An 18,065-nucleotide genomic window follows, 5' to 3' on the forward strand; every position below is an offset into this window, starting at 1 on the left:
TTGTGATAACATCCAATGTCTGTATATCTGCCATGGCTTGGTGGTAAATCACATTGGCTGTGGTGTGCAGGGTCCTGTTTTCAAGCCTTGCAGAGGCCATTTATTTTGTTGCTGGGCAGAACAAGGGCTGTTGGATATGGAGTGATTAAGACACTTTTAAGCAGTTGTGAGCGGGTGTGCGTGGGTTTGCGCGACGGTAAGCAATGGCTACTTTTGGTTACAGTTCCTTACACTTAGTTACCTTCTTGATTGCTTAACCTGTGTAGGCAGTGCTTACCCCTGTGCAAACAGGTTGAAACCCGCTCACTGCTGCTTAAAAGTGCTAACTCCCGCTTACCCCCGCGCTAATTTATTTAAAAGAAAAGAAAAAAAGGGGTGATAGAAAAGTGGTGAATAAGGTGCACAAAAAGGGAAAGAGAGTAGGCAAGGTATCTAGGGATGTACAGGAAGGTTGTAGGGAAGGTCCATGGCTGTCCATTTATTCTACAGCAATGGCTGTGCATATGCAAGAAATTTGGCGGTACATTTGGACACTCACAACCCTGAGAGAAGGGTGAGGACAACTATAGTATGTTGTGATGCCAATTAGAAATGTTTACGTGTCCAGTGGACACATGTGCGAAATGGACAGCTATGTATGGGGCGTGCTTTTTTTGCGGGAACAGATTGGCCTTTTTATTTTTTATGTTTAGGTGGGAGTGGGATGTTGGGGAAGGAGAATAGGTATGATCAGGGCAGATAGGTTGGTTAGAATGACAGACAAGACAAACAAGATGTATACAGGGGTGATATATGACACATGTGAGAGGGAAACACCTTGGACAGCGAGGGGTGTTTGGAAGTCGCAAGCCCATGAGCCCACAAATGGATACACTGGGACTGAGGTCCCCACCCATGGGCAGTCACCATTGCACCTTCACAGCCCAGAAGGTGGCTGTGCTGGTTGCTGTCTAGGAGGTGCAGTCTTACCCTCTAGTTGTGCCACCTGGCCCTCAAGCTGGCATAGGCGGTCTCAAATCTCCCTGTCGAGCTCCATATGCACCATGGCCTGGACCATACCATGGGTGACAGGTTCATGTCCGCTCCCGCTCCCAGGGGGGCCGAGCCCCATCCCCTGTGATGGTTCCACCCAAAGGTGGTGCAGGGTCAATGGACAAGAAGGTCCCAGGATGGGCCCCAGATGTGCTGGAGCCCGGTGCCATGGCCAGCTAAGGTGGGACAGGTGGGTCCCCTGGGACCGGCCTTCCCATACGAGCTATGTTGTGACATGTTTAAGGCAGATATGGGTTAGTAATAGTCAACAGCATTCATGATTAGTTATAACAGCATGCATAGGTATTCCCATTACCCAGGGCACCAGATATAGCATAGTTGCAAAGCAGGCAGAACATATGCATGTATGGGTAAACAGTGCCCATTACAACAATATGCATGTTTTGTTGATGGCAACAGGCCACCGATATGGATGTATTTTAACATGGCACATGCAAAGAAACAGATGTGAATATTTATAAACCAATAGGATATATGTCCCAACAAAGAGTAGGAGTGTAGACATACCAAATGAGTTGTGTAAAACGGTTATGTTTGCACATATGGTAGGGGTCAGAGAGAGAGACTTCAATTAACAACTAATACATCCTTGTAGTTTTCACAACATTCATAGTCACTGCAGTGGTCTGTCCCTTACATGTATTATTACACTACCCAATGGCATTATATCGTACAATGGTATGCTTGTAGATTAGTATGTACGGGACCTGGGTCTTATGTACAGGCTTGATAAGATGCAGGTGTTAATGCAACATGTTTTGAGACTGCTCTCATGCACTTTGGGTGAGATGCTGGGATGACAAGTATGTTTACATGTACATTCTCTGACTATGTACAAGTCTGACTATCAGTTATATGTCATTAACAGCTGCCTAAATTTCTTGGATCTTCACACTAATTTGTCAGGGGAACAGGGCAAAAGGCAGGTGATGTGGGCCATTTATCAGGATATCCTGGGCAGATTGGGACATTTGAGGGGTATGAATATGCATACCACTTTCTATTTGAGCATTCTAGCAAAATCTGTATAGTTGTTAAGTGTATATATGCATACAGCATACTCTCTGAACATTCTAACAAACTGTGTGCAGTTGTGTGGAATGATTATGCATACAACTTACTGGTGCTCCTGGGATCTAAAGCCCTGCTGTGTGTGACAAAAGAATTACAGTTAAGATCACTATACGCTATGCTATCAGGCAATTGTTATGAGGCTTTGCAATGTATTTAGTCTAATATGACTGACTTGTTTGCACTTCCAACATTGTTATACAGCACTTCATACACATTTTATCTGCATACCACAGTGTGAATAACACTGCTTACTACAACAGTACTGTTTAATAACTGCAACAGTACAACATATGACTGCAGAGTAAACAGAAGCAATGCAGGGGTTACACCTTTATTCACAGCATATTACACAATTCTGTATACTGGTACAACACTTTCTGAGGCTCTTACATTTATTTGTTATGACAGTGCATGCAGGCTATTTACTAACCTGCCTCACGATGCATCATAGGCTTGCTGGTTCGCAGCACGCTCATCTGCAGCTGTCAAAGAAGTACAGTGATATTTAGCCATACCTATCCATAGTATACAGAAGCTAGGCAATTATTAACTACGTAGTGGAAGGAGTACTTACTCAGTTCTGGGGCATTCTGCATCTGCCTTGCTTCCTGGATCCACTGTTCCAGGACATCCACCCTCTGCCGTTTCAGGTCTGCATGGTGGTGCCTGACCTGCTCACCAGTCTGGGGGATACCTGTGGCACTAGTGAGGTCACAGGCGAGACTGTCCCAGGCCTCTATTTTGTACTGTGAGCCCAGGTACTGGCCCTGCAGTAGTCTCCTGTCATGGTGCTTTACCAGGAGCCATACCATGAATTTGGACTCCTGGATGCCCCAGCGCTGCACTCTAAAGCAAGTGCCTTCTCCCACTCTAGCCATTCTGCCTGCAGGGGGATGCTACAACCAGTTATGAGCCATATTCCCACTTCTTCGGTTTAAGTAGGGCCGGATTCTTGCACTTTTCCGTAATTGGCCGGTTCTGAAAAGGCTAAGCTGTCTTATTCATTACAGGTTATATATGTGTCTGGTATCCATGATTCATGTGTACATACACTGTATGGGGTCCTAGGGACTTCATAACTTTATTACAGTGACACCTCAACTCTATGTTTACTGCAGTACTCCAATTCACATATTTGTGTTCTGTGGTGGGTTATAGAACATTACACTGTACATAGATTCAGTTCACATGTTTAATTTGATTCCCTGTGGTGAGGATTAGTTTGCTGATACCTCCTTTATATGTACTGCTATTATGGTGTAGTGGTTAACTACTGTGACTGTGATGTACAGGGTTCGGAATTCTAGCCTTACAGAGGCTGTTTATTTTGTTGCTGGCCAGAACACGAGCTGTTGGGTACAGAGTGATTAAGGCACTTTAAAGCAGTTGTGAGCAGGTGTGCGCGGGTTTGCACTGAGCTAAGCAATGCTAACCTCCGGTTACAGTTTCTTACACTCAGTTAGCCTCTACATTGCTTCACCAGTGTGGTACTCACATACCAGAGGCCAAACAGGCTTACGCCCGCTTGCTCCTGCACTTGCAAATGCACTGCATTTGGTGTTTGCATCAGACACTCACACTCCTGGGTGGGGGTGAGGACTACAATAATACCTTGTGATGCCTATTACATCAGCTTACATGCCTACAGTGGGGTGTTGTGACCATGTGTTCATAGGTGTTGTGTAGTGGGTTATGCAACGATAGATATGGTTATACCATACTTAGCCATATAAACTGGACTGTGCTGCGGTGGGACCCATATCGGGAATGGCTGCCCATTAGGCGTAAGCATGCTGGTCGACTGTACAGAATCCATGGCCCATCCAGAGTTTGCTTCATACTACTGGTGTGTTCCTTATACAGTCTGCACCTGTCTGGCAAATACCTGGGAACTGGCACCATTGAATACAGGCAAGTAATTGGGTTTAGGACCCCACATCCTTCAGTCAAGTCATGCTTTCTAAGGTTGTGAATGGAATATGTGCTTTCTGTCTCTATCTGTTCCCCCAACGGTTTATGATCTGTCCAGTGGTTTTGCTCTTAGGGGTTGAGAGGTATGGGCGTAAGCTCTTCCCATTTCAGAATATTACTTACATCCCCGGGGTGGTCCGAATACAACTGTGCCAGCCAACACCTGCACACCTAGGCCCATAATTGCATACCCATATTTCCCCCACCTGCCCCTCCTCTACATCACTCATCCTTACTGTGGATGCAGCTGGGGTCTAACTACACCACTACACACTGCCCACTCTCCATGTGTCAGGACCCATGTCGTACGTTGTGTCGACCCATGGGTCATCAGGCTTGCACATCCTACTGGTCCGTGTACGTATACAGCCTGGTTGAATGAATCCTTACAGGGACTGACTCCAATGATCATTAATTTTTGGGGTGTCCCACAAGGGACATTGATGTCTTTGTTTCAAGATTAGACCTGGCGGGTCTCTCCCACTGGTAGTATTCTGCCTGTGGTCTGGGAAGCAGTGGTGTGTTTACTTGTATCATGTATTTGTATGGTTCGCCTGTCTAAGTGGGGGTGGTTGATGCTACATGTTACACGTTTGTTGATTAGACCCCTCACCCCCATTTGCACAGCCTGTGAACATATGTAATTCGTAACTGCTGTATCATATCCTAGCTATTTACATATGTATATTTACACACATACACACACACACACACATATATATATATATATATATATATATGATTTATTTATTTATTTTATTTATTTATTTATATTTGTTGACTGGGAGTGTCCGACTGGACGTAGGTCCATTTTCAGCGGAGGCCCGGGGAGAAAAGCTCCACAGTTAAAATAAACAGACAGTAGTTACATTGGATTACATAGCGATTAACAATTTACATAGCAATTACTTACAACATATTTACAGATGAAGAACATAGTACATCAGTAGACAACTAGAATCTTTATCTGTGAAGTACATAACAGACACTAACAAATAATCAAAAAAGCACTGTGTAGAGAAAAACGAAGCACCAGACAGCTCAGGATTATTATCAAATAACAGTTTAATATAAAACGTCACGAGTAACAACAACACGTTTTTCGTCAGTAATTCAGACTTCATCAGACAACTGACCACATTTCTAGCACATAATTTATATCAACTGCAATAAAACAATTAATTCAAACCATCCAATCTGGAAAGTTGCTCATAAATATTAATTAAATACAGCTTTTTTAACCATAAAACTTTCATGTCCCAAAAGGAAAAAACATTAACAAATGTTGCAAGAAGAAGTTCCTGCTGTATAATAAGTACTGGCTTATGAGCATCTGAGCTTGCTATAATCAAGGTAGTTAGTGGAGTGGAAAGAAAGGTAGTGGTTGGATGGGAAGGATGATATTAGAGTGGGAGTTGCAAGGGCAAAGCCAGTATGTTTTTAGGTGCGCTTTTAGTAAAGTTTTGAAGTGGGTGCATGATGGTATGGAGGTAATTGTGGGTGGAAGGGAGTTCCATAATTTGGTTATGGTGCAAGAGAATAGTGCTTCACCAGAAGAGTTATTGGCTTTAGTGATCTGCAAGAGATTTTTGTTGCTGGATCTTACTGGTTTGGTGGTGTGATAGGGTTGGAGTAGATTCTGGAGGGATGGGACATTTAGTGGATGGTTTACTAGTTTGTGGGTGAGTGAGAGTTGATACCATTGAAGGAGGTGAGGGAGTTCAAGCCAGCCCAGTTCAGCAAGTGAGAGACAGTGGTGCCTACGGTAAGATGCCCCTGTGGCGAATTTGGAAATTTTGTTGTAGCAGGTCTCTAGCTTGTTTAGATCGCATTGCCCTAGGTTGGTATATATTGGAGAGGCATAAAGTAGGGTGGAGATAAGGTGGTATAAAGGTATTTATATATATATATATATATATATATATATATATATATATATATATATATAGCTACATTACTATATACAGATATATCTGTATATGTATGCATACATGTATATATTTATATATTGCTGTCTATGTATATCTAACAACATATGGGTGTATGGGTGTCTGCATATGTATATATCTGTATGTGGGTATGTATATGTATTCTGTCTCTGTATGTATACATTTGTACTGTGGAGCGGGAGAGGTATATCTCCATGTAGCTATGGGTAGATATATACACACACATTCCTCTCCATATATACATCTACATCTGGTTATTCTGTTGTTTGCCATGTAGATTAGAATTTGCTGCAGTGGGACTCGTAGCAGGTGTGGCTCTTCGTTGGGGGATGCCTCTGCCCAATGAACACTTTTGCTCACATTCCTGGGGCTGTCAGTATAGACCCACATCAGCCAACACCTGCACACCTAGACTCATAACTAGCTACCCATAGTTCCCCCATCCGCACCTCTTCTACAGCACCCATTCTTTCTCTGGGTGCAGGTCAGGTCTGATCACACCACTACATGCTGCCCACTCTCCACTTCACGGGACCCATGTTGTACGTTGTCTCGACCAATGGGTCATCAGGCTTTCCCACCCTTGTATTCCGGGTATGTACCCACCCCAGCCAGAATGGTCGTCTTATCACCTTTCTTTGGTTATATGCCAATTTTTGGGGTGTCTCACAAGGGATGCTCCTGTCTGTGTTCCAAGATTAGATTTCACGGGTGCACACTGTACCCCCCGGTTCTATCCTGCCTGTAGTCTGGGGAGCTGTGGACTATTTACATTGTTTGTGGGTTTGCGTGTATGTTTCCTCTGTCCGGTGGAGGGGGGAGGGGTCATGCTACATGTTACATGTTTCTTGCTTGGTCCCCTCACTTCCTTTGACATAGCCTGTGAACATATGCAATTCTTGTATGTTGTTTCCTATCATAGCTGTATATCTGTGTATATCTACACACACACACACACACACACACACATATATATATATATATATATATATATATATATATATATATATATGTGTGTCTGTTTGTGTGTGTATATATATATATATATATATATATATATATATATATATATATATATATATGTCTGTAACCTCTGGTCACAGTTTCTTACACTCAGTTAGCTTCTACTTTGCTTAATCTGTGTAGGCAATGCATACCCCCGTGCAAACACACTTAAACACACTTACTGGTGCTTATATATGCTTACTACTGCTTATTTATTCTTAAACCACTACGCTATTGCTGTGCTGCTTCATTTGCATATATACCCATATAACCATGGATCCTAGTTCCCCAAACACCCACCCCAGCACTTCAGTGACACAGCAGTCATCCATTCTCCAGTTGGATACATAGTGTATCCACACCACTACACATTGGCCAATCCCTACTCCTGTAGACCCATCCCATGGGTTGACTCACTCCACAAATCCTCAGACATCCCAAATGTTTAGTCCGCAAACATTGGTGAAATGAGTGACCAATAGGACACTATTCAAAATTTTTGGGTTGTCCCACCTGGGACACACACATGTCTTTATTTCAAGATTAGACTCTATACTTCATTACATCATTACTCATGCTAACAAGACACTACAATAAATTAATAACTATGACTATGTGGTAATGCACATGTTACACATGAGAGCTAGTAATGTACGAGTTCGGTGACATTATATTCCAAATAGGACCGGTTTAGTGATTGGCGTTGCCATAGCAGGCAGATCACAGGAATGATTCCACTATTTCATAGTGAGAAAGTCCTCACAATTTATTTTTTGCTAACAGCATTGACTTCGAACATAGTACACACTTCTGCACTTTTGCAGATTCGTCCCTTCTCTATTATGCACAACCTATTATTCTATCTACTGTTGAGGTTTGTAGGGGCACTTTCATGTTATTTATGTCTGTAAAAGGAATGCATGTGTTACAGGGAATGTACTTCTACATATACATGTATGCATCTGTGCATGCATATATACTTATAACGAACTCGCTGACCTCCACAAGGCAGTCCAATTAGAACCAGGTCATCCAACCCTGACACGCTTGGAAACATAATTTCATACCCATGGTTCCTCCACCCCACCTGAGTTTGACATACACGCAAACCATCCATTCTCCGGTTGCTATCACAGCCATGACACACCTTCACACATTGCCCTCTCCCCAGCTCTAGGGACCCTACATGTTTGTTGTCCCAACCCATGTATTATCAGGCTCTCCCACCATTTGGTTCTTGAACATACCTGCCCTTGCTTGTGTAATGGTCGGAAGTCCACACCGCCTAGCAATTTTTGGGTAGTCCCACCAGGGACTACCCTGTGATTGTGTATAAAGTAGACTTAGCAGATTGACAATGTTGCTCCCACTGGTAGTGTCCTGCCTGTGGTGTGAGTAGCAATGATTTGCTCACCCCTGCCCAGCTTGATATGACATAAACTGGCAGCACTACATAATACTGGGGTTGCTGTTGATTTCCTTCTCATTCTTTTTGTATGCTTTATTGTCACGGCATTCATTCTTAATATATATATAAATATATATATATATATATATATATATATATATATATATATATATATGCATTATATATCTGTACATACACATGCACATACATCTACATAATTATATACATTCCCTATGCTGTTGCATGACTGTGCTGGATGATATGTTTGTGATAACATCAGATTTATGCATATATGCCATGGCTTAGTGGTAAATCACATTGGGTGTGGTGTGCAGGGTCCTGGGTTTGACCTTTGCAGAGGCCATTTATTTTGTTGCTGCCAGAACAACGGCCATTGGATACAGAGTGATTAAAGCCCTTTTAAGCAATTGTGAGCGGGTGTGTGCATATTTGTGCAATGGTAGGCTGTGCTATCTTCCAATTACAGTTTGTTAAACTTGGTTAGCTTCTACTATGCTTAATGTGTGTGTGGGCACTGCTTACACCCATGCAAATGCACTTAGACTTGCTTACTGGTACTTATATATGTATAATACTGCTTATTTGTGCTTACACCTGCTTACTAGTGCCTTATTCATTATGGCACTACCACGTTGATTGAATGACATTTGTTAAACATTTCATGCAGTACTCCAGTTCACATTTAAATGTTATTGTGTAGGTTATACAGCAAAAGGATATATAAATATGTTCATATACACATTCCACATGGAAAATGATATGTGCTATAGTGGGACTCAAACCATACATGCCTGTTCGTTAGGCGGATGCTCTAACCACTACACTATTGATGATAAGATTGAGTCCACATGTTATATTCTATTTGGATGATTTTGATGTGGAAGCTACGCTAAAAAGATGCCAACAATGTGCAAACACGCTATGCTTTGCTTACACTTTCAATAATGAAGCAATACAAATGTAAAATAGGAACACGGGGAATCTAATTGTGATAGTTCTAGGGATGGGGCTCAACATTCCACTATGTGCTTGTGTGTTTACAACTTTGATTGTATTTCAGTGTTTGTGGACACTCTTGTATGCTTAGCATACATTTCAGTACCCACGGACACTGAATTAATTGCTTACTATTAGAGGCAGGCTCTAATAGTAAGCATTATAGGTTGTGCAACTGTGGGGGCATGTTTAAGCCTCCTTAGAGCACTTAAACATGCCCCCTGCACTTGCACACGTTTCCTGTGCATGTCGAGGGTGCAGCAGCGCACCCTCATAAATATTCATATGGTGCTGCTGCACCATCTGTAAGGAGGATGCTCGGTGCAAGGCTAAAACCGTCCTTGCACCGAGCTTCATGAATCCTGGGGATAGTATGTCGACATTTGTATTACTGAATTGCAATGAGATGACAGTAATAATACAGTGCTACTTTTGTAATATGCTGTGCAGAGTTATAGCTCACAGAAGTACAGCAGATGGGCTAAAGAAGTAACAGGTCCTCAATGGGAATAGAATGTCTTTTTTTCATTTACAAAAATGCATATCTAATTGTTGTCAACTTATTGCAGTAAGAATATAGTACCCTTAGTTTTAATCATTGTGCAGTATGTGCCTCTGTTTAAAAAATTGCCTTCGATGTATTTTATAAAAAAAAATGTATACTTTAAATACAGTGCTATTCATGCACCTCACTCTGGATTATTGACTTCCATAGAGTTTATAGTAAGAATAGAGCACTTTTGTGCAGTATATTTCATTTCACTGAAGTGTTGCACATAGAACAAAAATAGCATATTCAGGTAAAACAGTACCAGTAATGCAGTGATGTTAAATCACTGCAGGTAGCTCTTGGAATACATAATTAAAATACTAATTAATACATGTCACACTGCTGAAGTATATGTTTGCTTAAAAGATCTGCATGAGAAATAATACAGTATAAAATAAAATTCATCTTGCTGAAATAATTTTGAAAGGATTGCATCAGACTATTATTAAAAATAAACTGAAGTGATATTGTACTGTTAAGATTTTACATTTTTAAAACTCTCAATGAGTGCACTGCAGATTTATCATGTATAACTAAACAATTCTTCTCTTTCTTACAGAACTACACCAACAGCAAGAAATGAAATAGCAGGATGCTCTCTACATTTATCAGAATTTTTCCTACAAACAAAGGAGTAAACTAACATACCACAAAAAAAAAAAAAAAGTACTTGTATATAGAGGGAGATAAAGTCCTGGTTACATTTCAGGTGACTAGAGTTTGACTAACAGCTCAGGTGCTTGATGGTTCAGGCAGGGTGAACTGGCGTACAGTTATTTCCACTAGACAGATGAAACTGCTCTAATGTCAGAGCCTCAGCTTTCAAATGAAGGCTTATTATAAGGTGGGGCACCAATAGCGGAATGCATTGATATGGCTGCCAAAGACAGTGATGGTAGTCCTTAAGGGACCATATGAGAGTGTAAGCATGAACACATGGGTGTAGGTTTCTCTTGCAGTTGTGCAACTGCTCCTGCTATATATTCGGGTTAGTTTGTTTAAACAAAATAAATAAATAAATAAAATGTTGTCATTACTAGGATGTCAGGGTGATGCTCTCACTGACAGTATGAAGATCTAATTGAGGGGGAAGATTAATGGTTGGCAGTCATAGGTCACAAATTATATACAAATTATGTAAATAGTATGAGAAAGAGCAGAATTGGTAGTTTCAGCACAGAGTCAGAAATTTAATCAAATTAAAAGCAATATCAGAAGCTTAAATGACCTTATCAATGATCCCAGCTTGAAATGTTTATACAGTTTATATCCTCCCTGCATGGAGTGCTACAGTGCTCATGTTTAGTTTAAAAAGAAAAAAAAATAATTTTTAAACTGCTTGCTACAAATGTAGGAAAAAGTTGCTACAGCGTATACACTGTCTGCATGGAGTGCAACAATGATTTTTGCTTAAAAAAACTTTTTTCACTTGCAAACTATAGCATCAGTTGCAACAGTTTAGACAACACACAGAGAGCTAAAACACAAAGTGCTGACCTCAAATGCAATACTGAATTTGTTGTTTTTTTTTTTTTTTTTTTTTTTTGGGGGGGGGCGTTTGGGGGGTTATTGCAGTTTTTGCTGAATGGTTTGTCTGCATGACCTTTTTACCCTTTAATTTGGATGTTAGTTGGGATATTTTGCAGGCAGCATAATGTTTGTGGACATCATTTGGGTTTAAATTCTTATTGTTTCTCAAGTATAGTCAAGCAATCCATTTATGCTGTGATGATGAGGTCAATAAAAATGCGAAACATTCATGTTCACAGCAAGTGAGGTTTGGCTTTATTGGCCTGAATGTATTCATAAAGGCTTAAAAAGTAAAAAGTCATGGGTATTCAAAAGACATGTAGCTGAAACACTTTATGTCCTTAAGGGTTAATTTGCATATATCCCCTGGGCCTCCATCACTGTAGGTTTAAGGTATTACACGGTGAAAAATGTACTTTTCTGAACTAAGAACATTTTTATAAGCTGGTCAAAAGATTGACAGATATAGTAGGATTTCCCTTGACCTTGTGTAATGCAAAAAGTAACCCATAATGTCTACAACATTTGGTAAATTCTTAGCAGTACCATTTCAGTACGCAGAGTCATCCAAGCTTCCCACCCTCCAGTCCATATTGTGTTCTAGAAAAAGCTTGGGTAATAGAATAAACATTTTTTCATATAAAATTCAGTAACATGTTCTGAAATATCTGAAGCACAAAATTGTAGTGCTCAGATTTTTTTTTTTGTTAGAAAAAATATTCTAGATGAAATTGCATAATTATTTCACGGAAACTCCTCTTTTCTATTCTCAAAGTTATGAAGACAATGTTCAGCCAGGTCTCTAGTTTCAAATGTAACTTCACAAAATATTTTCTCACTGACATGAATAAATAATCTGACATCTCAAACAGTAAATTCAAGTGGTACAGTAATATTATCTCAATCATCGTAATGGACAAGGGTCTGAAGTTTAGCCATAGGCTTACCAATCCCTTTATAAATTTCTTGCTGCTGCACTGTAGAATTCAAAGACAAGGTCTTTGGAAAGGCTGCATAATACTGTACATACTGCAGCATAGAATGCATGGGATGTTCTTTGTGCTGAGAAGTAACAGAAGGTACATTCCTGTCCAGAGAACCTAGAGCATAAATTGGGCAACATTTGTTCAGTATTTCTCCCCATGGCAATTCCTCACCATCACTGAGCCCTGCTTCATTGACCGTCTAAGGCAAACACTGTTATCCACTCCTCCACGTGCTGACTCTGTAATACAAATGCACTCACCAATGCCACTGTCCATGCTGAAAGGTGCTCGTTGCATGATGTACCAAATAGTGCATAAATGGGAGAGGGAGAGAGAGAGAGAGAGAGAGCCAGAGAGAGAGAGAGAGAATGCCACCATCCACACTCTTCTTAGATTAACACAAGTTCATTGCTGAAATGCAACCACCATCCACCACTACAAATGCACTCATCAATGCCACCATCCATGCTCTTCTTAGATTAAGACAAGTTCTTTGCTGAAATGCAATCACCATCCACCAACACAAATGCACTCACCAATACTGCTGTCCATACTCTTCTTAGATTAACACAAGTTCTTTGCTGAAATGCAATCACCATCCACCACTACAAATGTACTCACCAATACCATGGTCCACACTCTTCTTAGATTAACACAAGATGTTCTTCATCTCACATTGCTGCAGTCATAACCTGTGGGGTAGTCCGCTGTCCTCGGTCGGCCCGAATACCAAAGTGTTAGGCTGGCGTCGGTCATGGTCGCTCAGATCTGACGTCAGTACGCCGTGGTACTAAAGCGCATGACCGATGCCATATCCTCAGTCTTTCTTGCCGCATGGTCCGAAGCAGAAGCAGCGTTTGCGAGTGCCGTTCGGCGTCCTGAAATTTTCGTATTCTGAGTTTCAGACCGAAGACCAAGTTGGGCTAAGTACCCCGTTGGGGAATATTTTGTCTTTTCTTGCCTCAGTTAAACCGGATGTCTGAAAAAGTGAATAATTGTATTTCTTGTGGGAAACAGATACCTCATAGGGATTACCACTCTCTCTGTATACCTTGCTTGGGGCCTTAGCACGACGTAGTCGGGTGTCGCTTTTGTGCTAGATTTAATAAGCGCACCATTAAATGCAGGTTAGATTGTGCTAGACTTGTCTTCGGTAAGCGGTGTAACTACAATATGCCGTCGGATCCTCCGACGCCCGCTACCGCTAAGAAGCGTAAGGAAAAATCGTTAAAGTCCAAGCAGGATGAGTCGTCCGTTACAGATGCCGGTTCTTTGGAAACTACAGTGGAATCTGTGGATACAGCCGAGGTTTCAGCTGAATCTCAGGGGGAGCCTTTAATCTTGCAGGATGTGGCCTCTCAGGAGTCGGGTCAGGCTGAGGGGGCCTCTCAGGTCTCTGTAGTCCCTTCTTTGCATAAGGTGGTTAGGCCTTCTGCTTCTGTCTCTAAGGCACCTTCCAAGGTCAGGCCTGGTCTGTCTTCCTCTGGCGTCAGCCCTAGTTCTGCAAGTTCTGTACCCAAAAAGCATATGCTGAAAATGGCAGAGGATTTGATTACCTTAATCAGGGGTTCTATGCCCCCTCCAGATAAGAGGCCTAGGGTGGAGCCAGAGGTGGAAGGGTTGGAGCATTCCTCAGATTATTCGGAGTCTTCGGCTGAAGACATTCAGGATTTTCCTCCTTATTCTGATTCAGATGCAGAGGATTCTAGTCCTTCTGCTTCCTCCAGAGGATTTTTCTTTTTCTGAAACCCTGCATTCCATGAGGGAGCATTTTAAGTGGGAAGGTCAGGATTTCTCAGATTCTCGGAAGAGGCTTAGGGAATTTTTGTTTTTACCACAGCATAGACCCTTGGCTATTCCCCCTGTTTTGGATGTTGTTCAGGATGTTTTCTCTGAAGCTTCCCTTAATCCTGATTCTTTGCCTCCTGCCCCGGTCAAGCCAGACAGGTATTACAGAGTGCCAGAGGCTCATAAATATTTGTATAAGAGCCCTAGAGCTGACCCGGAAACTATTAGCCAGGGACCTAAGGGTGTCAGGGCTTCTATTGTAAAGAATCCAGTTCCTCTGGATAAAGATTCAAGAGCTTTGGATAGGTGGGGTAAAAAAGTATATACCTCTTCCACTCTAGCGATGAGGGCTTTGAATTGCCAGTTTCATATGCTGAAGTACCAGAATTTTCTCTTAAGTCAGTTAAAATCTAATGTAGATGCTTTGGCAGAAGGTATAGAGTGTAAGGAATTGCAAGATTTAGTTCATGCCTCTGATCAGGTGGGTAAGCATTCTTTGCAGTGTGGTTTTGATGCTCTTCAGGCTTCTTCCAGGGTGGCTGCCACTGGATCAGTTATTCGTAGGCACGCCTGGCTTAAGGATCAGAATTTGTCAGAGCATGTTAAAGCTCGAATTTTGGATGCTCCCCTTCAATCTGAAGTTCTGTTTGGTTCTCCTGTGGAGTCAGTTTTGAAGAAAATGGAAGACAAAGCTAAGTCCATGCAGACAGTTAAGGATTTTTTACAGGTGCAGCCCCCTAAGTTTAGCAGAAATTGGCCTGCTAAGGGATGGGCTTATCCTTCTTCTGATTTACAGTCTAGGGGCAGATCTAGACGTGGTAGGGGCAGAGCTCATACTCAGGGTTCTTTCAGGCCTAGGACGTGGAGTTCCCCTGCACAATCTTCAGGTGAGGGCAGGGGTCAGCCTTTTCGTAAACAGACCCAATGACCTGTATCTCCAGCTGCCAGAGCCCTCCTGTCTGGCAGCTCCTCTGGGAGGAAAGTTGGCACTTTTCAGGCAAAATTGACTTTTAGTCACCCAGGACAAGTGGGTGTTGGACATTATAGACCGAGGCTACAAGTTTTATTTTCACACCTTGCCTCCTTTCAAAGGCATGCCAGACGTTCCTCCTCAGCAAAAGCTGGAGGCTCACAAACAGATTTCTTTACTTTTAAACATGAGGGCTATCCAGGGGGTCCCTCCGACAGAAGTGGGCCTAGGATTTTATTCTCGCCTGTTTCTTGTACCAAAGAAAGGAAACACTTGGAGGCCAATTCTGGATTTGTCTATTCTCACCACATACCTGTACATTCCAAAATTCAAGATGTTAACTTTGCAGCAGCTTCTGCCTCTGCTAGGCAAAGATCACTGGATGGTAACTCTGGATCTCAAAGAGGCTTATCTTCACATTCCTATCAGGCCCAGCTGCAGGAGGTTCCTGCGTTTTCGGGCTGGTACTTCTCATTATCAGTTCTTTGCATTGCCCTTTGGCTTATCTACTGCGCCCAGGGTGTTCACAAAAGTCCTGGCTCCGGTGATAGCCTTCTTAAGATTAAGGGGAATTCAAATTTATCCTTATTTGGATGATTGCCTGATTCTTGCTCAAGACAAAGTCAAGTTACTTCACCATCTTCTGTATGTTATGGCAGTGTTAAGGTGCCTAGGGTATTCTGTGAACGAAACAAAGTCCAGTCTAGTACCCTCTCAGGACATGTGCTTTCTGGGTGTGAGACTGAATACAGCCTCTCAGATGGCATTTTTGACCCCGGACAAACAAAGAAATCTTGCCCTTTACTTCCAGCAATTGTCTCTACGGTCCAGGCTGACTGCAAGGACAGTCCTTCAGGCCTTGGGGTTCATGGCATCTTGCATTCTGGTGCTTCCCAATGCCAAATTGCATATGAGGAAGCTACACTGGTATCTCAAAAGCGTATGGACTCAACACTGCCACGATTTGGACACTGTCATTCAGATAATACCTTGCATCCAAAGGGAATTCTTGTGGTGGGCTCAGGAATGTCACCTAAACAAGGGACTCTCTGTGACCCGACCAGAGGCGAGTCAGATCTTAATGACAGATGCCTCAGACATGGCTTGGGGAGCACACTTCAATGGAAAATGGGTTCAAGACACGTGGCCTCCCAGACTACAACATTTGCATATCAACATGAAGGAGATGTTAGCAGTCCAATTTGCCCTGATGGCTTTCAAGGATCTACTTCAACCAGGACAGGTGTTGATTCAGACAGACAACACAACAGTCATGTGGTACATAAACAAGCAAGGGGGAACCCACTCATACCCTCTTTGCAGACAAGCTATGATTTTGTGGGAGACTGCTCTCAGTTTGCATCTCACTCTTCAGGCAAGGTTTCTGCCGGGAGCACAGAACTCCTTAGCAGATGTTTTGAGCAGAAAGATGGTGGATCCCCACGAGTGGAAATTGGATCCTCATGTATTTCAACAGTTGACGGTGGCTTGGGGGACTCCAGACATAGATCTGTTCACTTCTCCACTAAATTTCCAACTGCCAAAGTTTTGCACAAAGCTGTTTCATCCAAAAGCTTGGAAAGTGGATGCTCTATCATTCAGTTGGAACAACCTTCACGTCTATTCCTTTCCTCCTCTGCCTCTTCTTCCCAAGATGCTCTTGAAGGTCAGACAGGACAAGCCTTGCATGATTCTAATAGCTCCAGATTGGCCTCGTCAACACTGGTACCCTCTGCTGAGGAGTTTAGTACAGGAGCCTCCTTGGCCTTTGCCACCAGTTCCACACCTTTTGTCTCAGGCAAGCAATCATTTCCGCAATGTCAGGATTCAATCCCTGCATCTGACAGCTTGGCATATTCTGTTTTAGACCCTGGGGGGTCGCAGCTTCCTCAACAAGTTTTGAATGTCATTTTGGAGGCCAGACGGCCTAGTACCAGGAAAGTTTATGCTGATAAATGGAGGAGATTTTTTCTTTGGAGCAAAACAAAGAGCTTTGATGTTTCTGTGCCTAATTTGAGTGTTTCACTTCAGTATCTTACAGAATTATTAGACAAGGGTTTGTCTTTCTCCTCTGTAAAAGTTCATGCTGCAGCCATTTCTGCTCACTATGATTGTGACCCACCTTTATTCTCTCATCCTTTGTTTAAGCAATTTCTTAGAGGGGCAAAGAACATAAGACCCCCATGTAGAGCTCCTACTCCTTCCTGGGATCTCAATTTTGTGTTGGAAAAGCTCACTTTACCACCTTTTGAACCTGCAGCTACTACGGAGTTGAAGTTTTTGTCTTGGAAGACTGCTTTTTTGTTGGCCATTACGTCTGCTAGAAGGGTATCTGAATTACAGGCTCTAATGGCAGTTGAACCCTTCCTGATATTTCATAAGGATAGGGTCTCCCTGCGTACTAACCCTTCCTTTATGCCTAAGGTTGTTTCTAATGTGGCCTTAAACCAATCTATTCATTTGCCTACATTTTATGCTGATCCCCAAAATAAAGGGGAAAACATTTTGCACTCTTTGGATATTCACAGGCAGTTACATTATTATTTGAACAGAACTAAAGGGTTCAGGCAGTCCCAACAGTTATTTATTTCTTTTGCCTTGGGTTCTCAGGGGAAACCTGTTTCAAAACAAACTATTTCTAAGTGGATTGGCCATTGTATTGCCTTTTGTTATTCTCATCATGGTAAGGAGGTTCCGGCTGGAATCAGACCACATTCCACTAGGGCTACTACCACTTCTACTGCTTTTTTAAGGGGAGTAGCTA

This window comes from Protopterus annectens, chromosome 3.part1, assembly GCF_019279795.1.
Source record: "Protopterus annectens isolate FY-2018-M chromosome 3.part1, PAN1.0, whole genome shotgun sequence".
In the NCBI taxonomy this organism is placed as follows: domain Eukaryota; kingdom Metazoa; phylum Chordata; order Ceratodontiformes; family Protopteridae; genus Protopterus; species Protopterus annectens.